We start from the raw sequence: 6000 nt of genomic DNA on the forward strand, positions 1-6000 counted from the left end.
TACAGGAAGACCAGGTCCAAATTTTGAAGCTTTGATCCTTAACCTTTGTTTACATCCCACAGCTAACACATGAGGTTTAGAATATAGATTTACTGGCAGATTTAGAGCTTTACTTTTCACTCTCTTCGCCACAAAGCCCATATTCTCCACATCTCAATAGTAAACAGAACATCCACCTGGGGAGCAGACTCATTCCCAATACCAGGGGGTTTCACCATTTTGTAACCCTTGTGCTATCCTAGGCACTTTAACATTGGGAGTTGGGTCATTTAGACCCACTAGACAGTGCTCTGAACCTTTTTTCTTCAGTGATTTGTGATCTTCACTGGTGTCCATGGATTACATGAAACCTTTATCCACCTTTGTGTCATGGTGCCTCTGTCAGACTCCTCCCCTCTCTGCTTGGTTCCTGATGCGACTCAACTGCGACCACTTACCTCATCACCTGCGTGTCTTCTTAAGGAGCCCCTGGACCAGAATTCATCGCCAGTCCGTTGCCCCTGATGGTGCATAGTATGGTTGTCATGTTCATAGCTCTCGTTATTAAGCCTTGGTCTAAGTCTCGCTCTCTACCTTGTTCCCAGGAATCCATAAACACGAGTGGTCGTCTGAGTCTTCTTCATCCACGGATCCAAGCCCTCCTGTCACACCTAGAGCCTCTGCCATAACTCTTGAAACACCACGAGCCTCTGCCGACCCACCAGTGACGCCACGGGCCACCGGACCGAACCATCCTCGCCGTGGGTTCCTCCAAGGACGTCAACTCCGCCAAGACCAATCCACAAATCAAGAATCAATATTAAATCCTTTTTTCACTCCACCACGTACTCACCTGTGTTTCTTCCGGGTTCCGGCGTCTGGGTCTAACCGTTACGCTCGTCATGACACTTTGTCATGGTAGGGAGAACACCTCAAAGTAAGGGTGGGGTCATCTAAGATAACACAAGGGTTAATTGAGAAGTCAGATTTAGAAATGTTAAATCTCCTTCATACATTCGTTATTGGCCATTTACTTAACCTAAAAATGTTGGTTTCTGGTCCCTTTAAAGCTGACTGATCCTGACAGTGTTGCAAGTAAAAATAAAAACACAGAACAAAAGTGCCTCTCAGGTTATTAATCAGACAAATAAAAAGTTGTGGAACAGCCTCTCGCCTTTTCATGGACAAAACTGGAAGTTTCATTTTTTTTGCAGGTCTGTAAATATTCTTTTCCCAACATTAAAGTTGTCATTGTCTGGTTTGGGTTAGTGTTGAACTTGGATGACCAGCATGTCAGAGGTTTCTTTGTTTTTGTAGAAAAACATGGATGTCTGAATGATTCAATTCCATTTTCAATTTCAATTTAATTTTATTTATACAGCCCAAATTCACAACAGTCGTCTCAATGGGTTTCGCACGGTAATTGCAAGGTTAACATACAATCAAAAAGGATCATAAATGCATAGAATTCAATAGTAGAATACTAAACTTTAACTAAACAGACTAAACTAGCTTACCTGCTTTTAGACCCTCCTTCGCGGTAAGGACAAACTCCTAAAAAAATTTGGGATCCGGAAGAAATGAAGAAACCTCAGGGGTGTCCAAACGAAGGAGGGATCCTCCCCCAGGACGGACAGGCGATTTACCAGAACTCATAGAGAAGAATTAATTTATCTAACGCTACAACTACATATTTAAAGTCCAGCAAATGAGCTTCATCCAGATGAAGTTGGGGGACGGCTGGGGGCGCGAGACGAGCCGGAGACAGAAACCACAGCCAGATGTAGGAGCAGTGGTAGAGACGAGCCAGAGATGAGCTACACGGTCAGGTACAGGAGCACGGATAAGCCAACTGGAATCTGGAAGCACTCCCACTCCCACAGGAGGGGAGAGGGTAAGAGGGACAGTACATGAATCGCACTGCACCAAACAGATGCATGGAGAACTAAATAATGAATAATGATCAAAAATAGACTAGAGAGGAAGGGTAGAAGTAGATGAGAAAAGAGGACAGAACCCCAGAGCACCATAGTTACCCCAGCTTCAACTTCTAGCAGCCTACAAACAACTTTATTGTTATTGTTCAGTTCAATTTTAGAAAAATTAACAGTAAGGTAAAAATTCTCTTAACACTAGCTAGTCCGACAATAAGCCTGTCCAAAGAGGAATGTTTAAAGTCTAACTTTGAATGTAGAAACTGAGTCGGCCTCTCTTACATGAGCTGGGAGTTTATTCCATAAGACAGGGGCTTGGTGGCTAAACGCTCTACCTCCAACCGTACTTTTACTAATTCTAGGAACCACAAGCAGTCCTGCATTTGATATTATGATACAAATACTTAAATATTAAAATCTCTTTGTAGGATTTTTCTGTATATTTTCTACGATTAAACTGCAGGAAGAAGAAACCAACCCAGCTTCTAGATGGATGCACTTTGAGTCAAATAATATGTTGTTTCAGTGATTTTGTTATGACTGGAACCAGAAACAGGAAAAAAGCAAAACGGAAAAACAAAGAAAATTAAAAAAAAAAATCAACAAAGGCCAACAATTACCGTATTTTCCGGACTTTAAGTCGCCCTTTTTTTCATAGTTTGGCAAGGGGTGCGACTTATACTCCGCAGCGACTTATATTAGAACTAAATTGAAATAAATACATTGTTAACCCTCCTGTTATGTTCATTTGTGAGGAACAGAGATGATGTTCCTGGGTCAATTTGATGTATGAGGTATGTTAAGTGTTAAGAGTATGTTAAGTGACTCAGAGAATCAGCAAATCTTTTTTTACAGTAAGATTTTGAAGGCTAACAACATAATATTATATTTTCCAATGATTTCATTTATTCAGAAATGCAATAAAAATGACAACTGTTTCTACAAATACAGGATGAAAACAGAGTATTAGTTGGCCAATGATGCTTCATGAAAAGAATAAATAAATAGGTATGAGAAAGAATTACTGTGAAATTATGAGATAAACAGTCTGCTATGATTGTGTCATATGAGGTTGTGCAAGTTATTAGTTCTTGGTCTCAGATTTTGTCAAATAAATTTCCCGTCAAAATGCGACTTATAGTCCAGTGCGACTTATCTGTGTTTTTTTCTACTTCATTATGCATTTTTGGGCTGGTGCGACTTATACTCCGGAGCGACTTATAGTCCGGAAAATACGGTAGTTATCACCGTGTAGAATGCCACTGGACAGATTTTGTGTCTTCATTTTTTGGTTTGTTAAAGTTTTGATCATTTTGGGGCTAAATTGTTTGTTCTTACTTAGTTCTGCCTTTGCCTTTATCTTGAAAATGTGTTCTTGTTTTTTTATTCTCTCTGCTCTGTGTTCTCTCCTGCTGACGAACACATCTCCGTTTATCTATGATTCCTTCTCTCACTCAGATTTCTCTCAACTTTTAGGGCTTTTTTTCATATCCATTTCTTTGATATGTTTTTTCAGCATCTCTATTATATGGTTTAATATTGTTTTGTTTTTATGTCTTGAAACCTTTGACAGCTGACTCACTTACTTTAAAAATTAAAAATATAATAAAAAAAAATTCCTGCAGCTACAGTACTTAACATACGAGAAAAAGAACCTATACCGTATTTGTGTGAATATTAGCGCTTTTGGTTGAACTTCGACGTGTTTTTCCACTGGCGGGCAGCCATCAATAACCCAGACATTTTAAGTCAGTCTTCTCCCAAGTATTGGACTTGTTTGCTGCCCAGGGCTCAAACTGGGGAACCCCTCATTTATCTTACCACATTTTCTGCTCTGACAGCCAACCCCCTCCAACTGGAAGTCTTAGACATTTGTCCCATCACTGACCTACAGAACCAAACATTAAACTTAAAGTAAAAGTTACTGATGTATGTTTTTGGTAAATGCAATGGAGAAAAAAATTGATCAAATGTAAATGTGTAGATGTTTTTTTTATAGAGTTGTAATCTAAGGGATAACATTTACTTAAGACGTGTATAAGTCCTATTAAAGGTATTTTGAATGTACAATCTTTTGGGAAATTTTAGAAGTAAAAAAAAAAGAAATCAACATTTAAAAAATAAGAATTTTCGGTTTCATGCTGAGCCATTGCCCAGCTTAATTTTAAAATAGACTTCTGAAGTTAGAGTCTATGGATCCTTAACAAATTGATCATTTTACAATCTTTTTATTTATTTATTTTTATTTATATGCATCTTTCCACTAAAATTACCTGCTGTCAACTCAACAGAGCCACAAGGGCTACTACTGCTTGTCATAATATTATTTGTACTCCCGCTTAAAATTAATTGTTGACCATCCAGTGTATTTCTTATGTCACAAATAAGCTCTTTGTCAAAACTATATTTTTTTGTCTGCTCTTGATTGAAAATGATTTGAATAAATAAAAACTCAGAAATACAATTTTAAGCTTAAATTTCTTTCTACACGTCTTTTGCACTTGAAGCTAAAACAGTTTTTCTCTACTGAAGAGATTTACTTTACATGAAGAAGCATTTTCAATCTGTTGGTTGGGAAGCTCTCATTTATAACCCCTCAGTTTCTTTCCTCTTCTCCCTGATCCATATCATTGCAGATGATGTGCAGAAAGAAGTGGCAGATGGAACAAAACAACCTGCAATCAAAACAAACAGGAAATGTGGAGACTTGAATTTAGAGAAATTCCACACATCTGTGTTGTTAAAAAAAACAGCCTGTCTTTTTATTCTTGAAGCACAAGCACAGACATAAAGGACACACAAAGCAGGGTGCATGACGGCACAAAACATTTTCACAATTTAAAGACAACTCTGGGCTTGTTTATATGGAAATGAGCTCTTGAAAAGAACAAACACACACAAACACAGTGTCAATACTGTCGATCGCACAAATAAGTTAATTTGTCAGTGTTGGACTCCAGAGTTAGTTTGCTGGTGTGAGTGGGAGGATGTGTGTGTGTGTGTGTGTGGTTGTTCTGATTAGAACATCACAGATCGAAGGAAAGTTCAGCTGGCAGAGTCCTGGGAAAGAAGGAGGGAGGAAGGAAGCTGGCAAGTGAAACCCAAAGAGGTGACCAGTGAGGGTGAATGGCTTTCATGGATGTTCTGCTCATGAGAGTCTAAACCACAGAGGCATTTCACTGACTGTCTAAACCACAGATCATTCATGTGGCAATGCCACAGAAAGTCACTATCCAGATAGAGACACTAAACGTACAAACAAGTAAAACTGGTTTAAAGCAGAGCTCCAAATCCACAAAAATAGGGCTGTGTCAGTAAAGCTGGAACTCCATTGATTAAAATGTTTTCCATCACAAAACATTTATAAATACCTTTCTTCCGATAATCTTGATTTGGTTGTATCAATTAGGGTTGGGCGATGTCCCTTAAATTGGCCGTTGACGATGTTTGCCGTCAACCATCGGGATGGACGATGACATCGTCGGGGGGGTGGGGTATTTTTACATTTTTCGTTCTTATATAACTGCTATTCGTTTTTTTGCTTTTTTCATTTTATTTCCCAACTAATGACTAATCCACGATGATCCAGTATAAACGGAGGGAGGTGACTTTAACAAAAAAAGTAACAAAATAGAAAAGAAGTAGTCCGCTCCCGCACTTCACTAGTGAAGTGGACCGGCGGAGTGCGGATTTACAGCTTTGTGTTTGATGGGAAAGGGGGGGGCTCTTGTTACATGAGCGCTATGTGTGGGAGATTTAAGACTGCGATCCGTCCCGCAGCTCTAGGGGTACAAACAACCGAACTCAGAACCGGGTCTAAAAGTGTGTGTCTGTGCACAGCTCGGATCGTCAGCACACACACAGCGGTTTGAGCTTCAGGCAGAAATGTCGCTCAGTCCTTAGAAAACATTCAAACAATCACGCGGATTTGTGTTTCCAGTCTTGTCCCGACTAAATAAAGGCTGATGTTATTCTTACACGTTTACGTGCAGCGCCACCTAAAGCTAATGTTGTTAGCCCGTGTTAGCATACTGCTAATCCTGGCTTCGTTCAGAAAAAGCACTGACCACACGGATTAAAATTCAAA

At 39.4% G+C, this 6000-nt stretch overlaps 1 long non-coding RNA gene across 1 annotated transcript in view; it reads right to left on the reverse strand.

The window, feature by feature from the left end:
• LOC144984200 (uncharacterized) overlaps positions 1 to 5323 on the reverse strand; it is a 50535-nt gene extending 45212 nt beyond the window's left edge. Inside the window, exons 1-2 of the long non-coding RNA XR_013647921.1 lie at positions 574 to 5323; positions 438 to 500 (exon numbers count right to left, since the gene is read on the reverse strand). This is a non-coding gene — a long non-coding RNA (uncharacterized LOC144984200). The remainder of the gene's footprint in view (positions 1 to 437; positions 501 to 573) is intronic.
• Between the last annotated feature and the right edge of the window lie 677 nt (positions 5324 to 6000).

Source organism: Oryzias latipes, chromosome 15, assembly GCF_053564925.1.
Source record: "Oryzias latipes strain Hd-rR chromosome 15, Olatipes_Hd-rR_3.1".
Taxonomy (NCBI): domain Eukaryota; kingdom Metazoa; phylum Chordata; class Actinopteri; order Beloniformes; family Adrianichthyidae; genus Oryzias; species Oryzias latipes.